At 44.0% G+C, this 9,334-nt stretch overlaps 1 long non-coding RNA gene across 1 annotated transcript; it reads left to right on the top strand.

Moving 5' to 3' along the window:
• The first annotated feature begins 441 nt into the window (after positions 1 to 441).
• On the top strand, positions 442 to 3,913 carry LOC146193881 (uncharacterized). The gene is made up of 3 exons (XR_014706497.1): positions 442 to 534; positions 2,365 to 2,400; positions 3,690 to 3,913. It is a non-coding gene; the product is annotated as an uncharacterized LOC146193881 (long non-coding RNA).
• Positions 3,914 to 9,334: the final 5,421 nt, after the last annotated feature.

The following is a 9,334-nucleotide window of genomic DNA, read 5'->3' on the forward strand; positions in this document are numbered from 1 at the left end:
ACGTCCTGTAATACCACGTGGAATTTGATTGAACAGTGAAGCAGGCAGCTGACCGATGAGACTCTTATGCTGCATATTTAACGACGATTGCCAGAGCTATGGCCCTTGTTAAGCTGGTAAACAATTAAGTTATTCAGCGCCAGTCGTATGCATTTAATTCGTGTTTTGTTTTTCGTTTCAACAACAGCAAAAAAAAAAAAAAAAAAAAAAAAAAACCTTAAACATGCGTGAGACGGAACAAAAAGGGAGGATCCTTGCATTTTTGCATAACCCTCCTGATCTTGGGATCTTCATCGATTTAACATTTAGGATGTGAGAAATTCAAATGTGACAAGGTTGCAGTCAAACTGGGACGCTAAAACGCGTCATAGCACATCATGTTTAAGAAACCTTTCTTATACTCTTTATCGCAGCGATATAGTGGCATGCTTGCTTTTCTTTGCAGGCCATGGCTGGTTCTTCGATCTTATCTTCAGCTTGGAGTGCTTCATTAACGCCATCAGTGATTTTGCTCTGCTTATCGCTGTTGCCTACGTGAGTATTTTTGTTCATGGCTGGCTATGGTGTGGTAGTGCTTTCAGACGAACCCTGACAATCTTAAGGAAGGCTTAAGAAGTGGTTAAGCGCAGAAGGATTGCAACTCAATAGAAAGGAGACCCTTTTGTGTTGTTCAGAGCGCTAATGCCACCTGGTGAAAACAAAAAGTAAATGAGAAAGGAAAAATAAAAGCCGCAGTCGTTGCCTTCAAATTGCGGGTAAAGCCACTGAGGTAAAGGGTCCCTTATTAGTGTGATATGAGATTTGCAGTGAGAACTTTAATAATCTGTTTATGAGTTTAGTCGGTTACAAGTCAAGAATGCAGCGACAAATGCCCTTCAAATGGGGCTCTCCAACCATTGGCACCAGTCTCCACGCTAGTATACGTCCCCCTCGAGAGGGAGGGACACCAGACTTTGCCCATATATCTCCCTAGGGTGAGCAGTTTCTTTCTTTCTTTTCTTCTGGGGACTGAGTCCCAGCACAATGTCCCTTCTCACCTACTTCGCATGAGAGGGGGAAGTTATGCTTAAGTTGCTGGGAGAGTCCTCTGTTGATGCCCCACGGGTTGAAGTGCTTCCTTGAGGCGTAGTCGCCTCTACATGTTTATTTGTAACCGACTTATTGGCATCTTGAGGCACCGCAGACAGATATTGCAACCTCAGATATGGTAACATTGCACAAGAACACAAAATAGGGTGCTATTTTGGTTATGCACATTTTTTCGAAACTTTAACATGTCTGAGGTATTACGTCAAGATCAACTGGCTTGATGTCATGTTCTGCACAGGCTATCTTGTCGAGCAAACAAGCAATCTTTCATTGGTTACAATGGTTTGAGAGAACTTTTACGTTTAAAATGCTGTCACAACGAACGCAAGTCCACTTGTCCAAACATTCGCTCGGCAAGCGAACTGAGGCTCCCCCCTTGTTCAGTGCCTCTTTCATACTGTGTAGCCATCTTCTTTCTCTCGCTCTACCCTGTCACTAACTTATTCACTTAAGGCGCTGATTAATATTCAATAGGAAAAATTGAGAAAATTGAAGAATGTGATTAAGACTGCGCAGTAGAAATTCTGGCCTTTAAATGAACATCAAGAATGAACGGACCTGGCCATAAGGCTATAGGGCTAGCGCTTGAACGCGGTGTTTAAGGTTTCGGAGGTGTATCAGTTAATTCCTTTTACAAAACTTGGACATCTGTTCTGTTCACGGTGTGCTAGAAGTCGGTTGAAATGAATAATGAAGTTTGAAATTGTGTGACCTTAAGGAATTTCATGCATTGTTTAAAGCCTAAATCCGAGTTCTTGCTTCGTCACCCAGAGAGCGTAACGTTGAGAGGTAACATATTATGTTAAATCAGTGGATGCCCAGAAAAAAAAAAAAACACTGCCTTTCGTTTGCTTGTAAATGGGCAGCCTTTTAAAGAACTTTTCTGCGTTTCTAAACAGCAAGGCTATGCTAAAGCTCGAGGGTACCGTGCCAGGGTGAACTTGCTTGTGAACCTTTTTTGTTGTTGTTGTTGTTAAGACTATACAGCAGTGGAACAGGCGTTCGAATGTGGAAGTACTCTGCAAACGAATATGTGTTTTTTGTTGAACTGTAACCACCCCTGCTTGAACGCCTTCGGGCATTGCAGGGTGATTATTGAATAAAGAATGAAGTGCATTGAATATGCGAGGAAGACCTTAATGAAAAAAACAAAAACAAACTGCAATACAGCGTAAGAACTACGGTAGTTCTTTAACAGTTCAAAAATACATAAAGTACTGTTTTTTAGTCTTTTCAGATCACTAAAATGTTGACATTGTTCTTCTTTCCATGCAGAAAACCCGGGACTTGCGCGAAGGCTTTCCTATCGATGTAAGCATGGTACTTCTTTCTATTCTTTCGCTACCAAGATTTATGTAGCAGTATAAAAGAAGAAAATTTACAACCCATTCATATATTCACGCTGGGGAAAGAATTGTTATAGGGGCGTGACTATGTGGACAAAGGTCTTTCAGGCTCTCTTCCGGAGCTTAGGTCAGAGCGGGCCCAACGCCATGGTGTGCTTTTTTTGTAAAGTATGTTGTAAAACCGCCACTCCCATGCATCCGTACATATAGCGCACTGTGGGATCTAACGCTCAGACACGAAGCATGGCCTATGATGGTTATACGGTGGAGGGCTCCGGGAGTTCTTTTTTTTTCTTTAATCTGCGCTGACATTGCACATCAAATACGAGTTCTGTTTTCGAACGCTCGCAGGCTAATCCCAAGTTACTTGAGCCAAATGTCAAGGCCGTCCATTACTGCATCCCTCAAATCTTGAATGCAGAGCTTGTGAGCAAAAATATAATCAAATAAAAACAGCCACGCATTAAGGGCTTCACTGCAGCCACGGCGGGACTTTCACGACCACTTCTCAAAATGGCGTAGGAAACGAAACAGCAGGACGCAGAATAAGACAGTATTCTCAGATGACCCTCTCTTGCTCTCGTCGTAAATTTGTTCTCCTATCTTCCTCCAGATCTTTTATGTGACAAATCACAGCATGACTCGCGTGCTTCAACGGAGCGCGACTCCGGAGGACTAGGCAATAACAAGGCACCCGAGAGCTTGCTTCTGTCGTATTTCGAGCGGACTTCCGCTCATTATTCATTTCTCGCGCAGGCCGAAAAGGGGAAGAATATTGCAGCTGCCGTAAAATTTAACGAACACGTGTGCTAAGTGATGCATTCTGCTTTATCGATTTTCCCCGGTGCAAACACTAAGTGCAAGTGAGAATCTGCGCAGCTCAGATAAGGCAACAAAAAAATAAAAGAACAAGGCAGAAAGCAGGGCCTGCTAACATCCTGTCAAATTAAAGCGAAAAACTAAAGATAAGGGATGCTGCCAAATCATGCACCCATAACGAAGTCCTAGCACTTCAGAGAGATGAATGTGCTGATGTGTCGAGTGTTGGACCCGTGATAAATGGATTCACCCCTCTCTTATTCCTTCCTGCCCTCATCCCCTTTCTTTCCCTGCCCTTCAGCTCGTTCTTATTCTGTGTCTTCTTGCTCTCTTCCGTTCGCAGCCACTTGTCGCACTGTCACCGTCTTCGTTTTGTTTTGTGCACTTTGCAGTTTTCTCTTTTTTCTTCTTCGTTCTCTCTCTTTCTCGCTGCAGTGTCTGACCGGCACCCTGAAAGGGTTCATCTTGTGGAACACGTTCTCCGTGGTCGCCTGCTGGACGGCCTCATGCGCCCTGTACTACGAACGAGACCACGAGGCAAGTCATCGATTCAGATGGGACGCCAACGCCACGCGCGCGGGGCTTACAAAGCTCTACTTCACGGTTTCTTGTTGTCGGATTACCTATGTCCCCGCTCCCCCTCTCTCTATGCGACTGCACCTATCGGCTGGCTGGCCTATTAACAACATTAATTTGTGTTCAAATAGGGGCCAGAAATAGCTCTTCTGCCAATCACCCCGGTATCTCGCGGCCTAACGTTTTGCTTCCCAATTATTTTTCCCGTAAGGCACTGTGCTTAAAGACTCTGTTCTATCTATGAAGTATTGATAGAGGCAGATTATATGTGAATTAACGCATCAAAAGTTGCTTTTGTGATTATTTATTTCTTTATGCATATAACTGCACCGCCCATGGGGTGCTGCTCCAGGCGCATTGCATGTCACACATGAAAAAAAAAAACAAAAAAGACGTCAAGGACGAAATACCAAACAAGAACAACAATACTCGAGCAGACAATTGCACTCATTTACCATAAAAGTGAAAAATTAATGGGCAAAAACATTCGAGTGGCAAGCAATCTCTACAAGCGCGACCGCTCTTTGAACGTGGCTGCCAGCTTTACGTTCATCTCCTATGTTCCAGTTATTGCTTTCGCGTTTTGCTCTCGCGTTCATTTTCCGCTCACATTTCTTTTACCCATCTATTGCAAAGAACACATTACGTCCAGTCCCTTACGAACATGTTCAAGCAGCGCATCATGGCTGCTCCCTCTAAAAGCTGTTCCTTGCACACTTCTTCAAGGAACAAATTTACAGGGCTCAATTTAAAAGGCAGCTACGGGGATTTTTTTGCGGTTACGATAGTAAAACGAAAGAATATAATATTCCAGAATCTTCTCTTTTTTTTCAACTCAGCTAAGTTCCATCAAATTTGACAAGTGGCGACGTTTTGTTCCTTCATGAATGGACAGGAAATGTCATTGTTTTCGTGGTCTCAGTTCCGTTAATTTCTACTCAGTGAATTTCGACGTCGCAAACAGTCCCCGCTCGTTCGTATGCGCGGCCCGCTTTACTAACAGAATTGTCAGGCTTTTATTAGGCCATCTCAGCCATTTCCAATTCAGTTCGGTCGTTGAGTTGGGTCCGACTCTTCGTGACCCTATGGACCATATCACGCCACATAACTTCATCTGCGGTGCCTCGAAGACGCCATCTAACCATCGCGTTCGCTGCCTACCCCTTCTCCGGCGACCCTCAACCTTTCCCAACATCAAATCTTTCTCCAGCGACTCCTCTCTTCTCATCAGATGACCAAAGTAGCTGAGCTTTAACTTTAGAATTTGACCCTCCAGTGGGCAGTCAGGGTTTATGGCCGACAATATCGACTGATTTAATCGTCTGGAAGTCCAAGGAACTCTCAAGAGTCTCCGCTAGCACCACAAATCAAACGCGTCAATTCTTTGGCGGTCAGCCTTCTTCACAGTCCAACACTCGAATCCATACATTATGACATGAAAGACCAAAGCACGAGTTATACGGATCTTGGTTGGCAGTCTAATGTCTCTGCTCTACATTATGCGGTCAAGGCTAGCCATGGCTCTCTTTCCAAGAAGCAGGCGTCTCCTAATTTCATGGCTGCAGTCACCTTCCGAGGTAATCTTGGAGCCCAAGAAGAGAAAATCTGTCACAGCTTCCATTTCTTGTTCCTTGATGCTCCAGGACTTGATAGGGCAAGACGCCATGATCTTTGCCTTTTAATGATCAGCTTAAGCCCAAACTTCTCACTCTCTTCTTGTACGCGCATCAGAAGTCTCTTAAGTTCCACTTCACTTTCTGCCATTAAAGTGGTATCATCCGCATATCTAAGGTTGTTGCTACGTTTTCCAGCAATCTTCACTCCAGCTGAGGACTCGTCCAGACCGGCCTTTCTCATGATGCACTCAGCATATAGGTTAAATAGGCAGGTTCAGCCATTTTATGAACACTCAATAAGCGTATCTCTCTTTTCTATTTTTTAGTGATGTGTGCGACGTGACCATTGCGTCAAGCGAAGAATCATCCATGGTTGCTGACTGCGTTTAGATTCTCGTTTACATTTTTCACCACTTAAAAAGTGCTACAGTCGGTATGTTGAGAACAATTAGTAGTGGCGGAGAGTGAGACCTCGAAGCTATTTGTCGAGAATATCAAATCGTGCTGCCGGCTTTCTATCACACCGGGAAGTCTTAAATTTTAAGGTTTAGAATGCTCAGAACGCAAACGTATGTGCACCGTGGAGCTCAGAAAAAAAAGCAAGGTACAGTTAGAAGCAATATTAAAGGGAACACGGGAGCACGTGGTCTCGGTGATTTGCAAAGCGCTGTTACCAACATAAGACAAGACTGGGTGGCACCAATGGTATGCTCGGAAAGAGCAGCCGACCAAGCTTACTTTGGGTGCTTCTTTACCACTGGTTCTTATCGCCTCTCGGTGACAGCGCATTTGAAAGTGTGGAGTCCACGCCGTCCCGTGTTCCCGCTCGTATTGCTTCTAGCTGTACGTGGGCTGAGTATTTTACAGCGACAGCTATTATATGCTACTCTTGCGTCGACACAGCCGTCGTCAACGTACCACCACGCCGCACTTACTGCTTAACACGCAGTGGTATCACTCGCGACGTCATACCCAAGCCCTACGCTGAATGGCGGTCATCCTGTGGCAACAGACTGCAATTCGCCATAGCGACACACCACGCTGTGAGCTGAGCACAGTGAAGTAACTTGCGACAGTATAGTGACATCACAAGCTATCTACCAGAGTAGACAAATATGAAATGAACAATACTGTTGTATCTACCACCACAGGATGTTGTCGTCAATCTCGTGTTACACAGTCCTAAGCTTCCTGTCAGGGATTTGGTACGGACGACGTTATGCAAATTTGCATACGAAGACAGAATACACATGTGAGCCTTGCCGTTTCTCCTCGCTGTGCCAGGTTACATGCTTTCTAAACACGGCACTTTTTTGGGAGAGTTGTGCTTACTCCTCTATTTGACCATGTTAAAATTTTATATCGACACAGAGGAACGTTGACGAGAGAAGGTGTAGAAGCATATTTTATTTCAAAGGAAAAGACATCAAATGCGTCAGCAAGACTTCTCTTTCCTTTAAAGCAAGGAAGTTTCTTTTTTGAGTGATTTTTGTTTAGCAGATGAACCCAGGGATGTTTCACGCTAAAGGGCTTCGTTTTTTTTTTTCACATTTGTTGTTTTCTGGGCCTTGGCTTAAAGACTGAGGCTGAGTTGTGAGTCAGCGCTTGTCCTGTAGCATCCTTTTATTTTGTCCTATATGTCTTTATATTTGCGCTGTTTTTATTTACATGCTTTCTAAAGTTTCCCTCGTATAATGATGGCGTGCCGTTTTGTTCCTTCCAGTATTCAGGTGTTTACCCGTATTTCTTTATCAACGATACGGCGCTGGTGTCGAATGCAACAAGCGCCGCTCTTGTAAACCAGGCTGTCGTAAGTGAATTTTCGGTTGCGTTTTCTTGACAACGTGTTTCTTTAACTCAACACACCCATCTTGGTTTGGTTTGGTTTGCTTTGCCTTTGGTGTTTAACCTGCCAAAGAGATTCAGGCTATGAGAGATGCCGTAGTGGAGAGCTCCGAAAATTTCTATCATCCGGGGTTCTTTAACGTGCACTGACAGCGCACAGTACACGGGCGCCTAGCTTTTCGCCTCCATCGTAAAGCGGCCGTCGCGGCCAGGATTGCATACCGCATCCTTGGGCACAGTAGTCGAGCGCCCTAACCACTGCGCTGCCCCGGCAGGCCAAACACACGCATCTGCTTCGCAGCTGACTTCATGTATGAATAATGCATGTTACACTGAATTGTTCCCCTCGAGCGACTCACCTTCTCCTACCAGAGGGGCGACGTCTTAACCGTGTTCATCAACAAAGAAGACTCCCCCAAATAGATGGTGTACGGACATGTTTATTAATCGCTACTGAAACGAAGAACATTCTGCAGGTTATAATTAACAACCAAATGTGTTTTTTTTTTTCACCGGCTATCACATCATACATGTCCGGATTTGATGAGATTTAGTTATATTAAGCAGAAAACACAAGCAAATATCTCGAAGTCAGAAAAATATTCCATCACTTACTCTCAAGCTAAACAAAAAAAAAAAAAGAAACGAAAACGTTTGCTCAAAATTAAGCGAGACATCCATCCTTGAGTTCCTTCTGTTGCGCTTATCGCAATGATCTTTCATGATATCTGAAATTTCCTGCCTCGACGTTGTCAAGCGGCATGAAGAGTGCTAAAAGCTTAAGCTAGGGCCTTAATGACGTCATTGAAGCTTCTGTCATGATGGAAAAGATCAGGATTGAGGCGTGGGTTTCAGTTATCACATCTGTCATCACCCTTTAAAACGCCACTGTCAGATTACATTTCTGCTGCAGCTAACACGCTACAGAAACAAGACACTACCGAGATACGCAGGAGGAAAAGCACGCACGTACACCTATGGTGTTTTTTTTTTTTAAACGAGTGGTACATAAAAAAAAAAGCCCATGCGCATGTTCAGTTCAAAGTATGCAAGTAAACTCATCGCCACAAGCTATGTCGCATCCGAACGCAACTTCGCGTCAGATCAGAACGTGGCATATCTTCGGCGACGACATCTGTACCTATGTGTAGCGCGATGTTGTCGGCTGCGCTGACCAGGCAGTACGACGATTGGTCATTCCCAGAGAAGTTCATTCCCAGAGGAGAGGAGAGGAGTAGGAGGTAATGACAAGGTCGCAGCTAAGCATTTTGTGCTTGCAACCACAATTGTTGCTGTGGTAACAGCGTACAACGACCTCGATGTACTGATGCGAGGTGCATTGCGATGCTTTCGGTAGCAGCCACCTTTGGTAGTTATATAGCATCATCTACTGTGACCGATTGTCGCGGCAGCCATGCCATCGCACGCAGATGGGTACAACCCTTAAAATAATGGCCTGTATAGTTTGTAGGGACTTTGTAGCCATTCTTTAGACATGTTGAATCTTTCTGTTGACAACCTATATGTCTATAGACAAATATTTAAAGTTTGCCTACAAAGAATCTATAGACTATTTGTATACTGAAGTCGATTAGAGCCATAAATCTATGGCTAGCCGATATTATTGGCAGAAGTCTATACAGATATTATAAACTGTGTAAAGAAATATTTGTATAATGTGCACAGCCATAAATCTGTGGATACCAGATCGTATTGACAGAAGTCCATAGAGATGCTATGGGCTCATTAAAGAAATATTTGTAAGGGAGGTGCCGTCGGCACTTTTTATGCTTTCCCATTGTAGGCTGGTTGAATTTTGACGGTAAGCGGAGATAGTAGAGCTTGTACATTATTCTTAAAATCACTACTTACGTTTACATGAACGCGGCAAAAATCAAATCTGGCACTCTTAGTACGGAAAGTCTAAAACAAGACTCTATAAGACTAGCCATGCGGTTTCTTTTCGAAACTCGCTCTATGTCTGGGATAATCAACTCGACCAACATTCTGTCGAGTTCAGTCAGTGATTGTTAAAAAGGAGGG

The sequence above is a fragment of the Amblyomma maculatum genome, chromosome 4 (genome assembly GCF_055883805.1).
Source record: "Amblyomma maculatum isolate TAMU_Amacu chromosome 4, ASM5588380v1, whole genome shotgun sequence".
NCBI classification, from domain to species: domain Eukaryota; kingdom Metazoa; phylum Arthropoda; class Arachnida; order Ixodida; family Ixodidae; genus Amblyomma; species Amblyomma maculatum.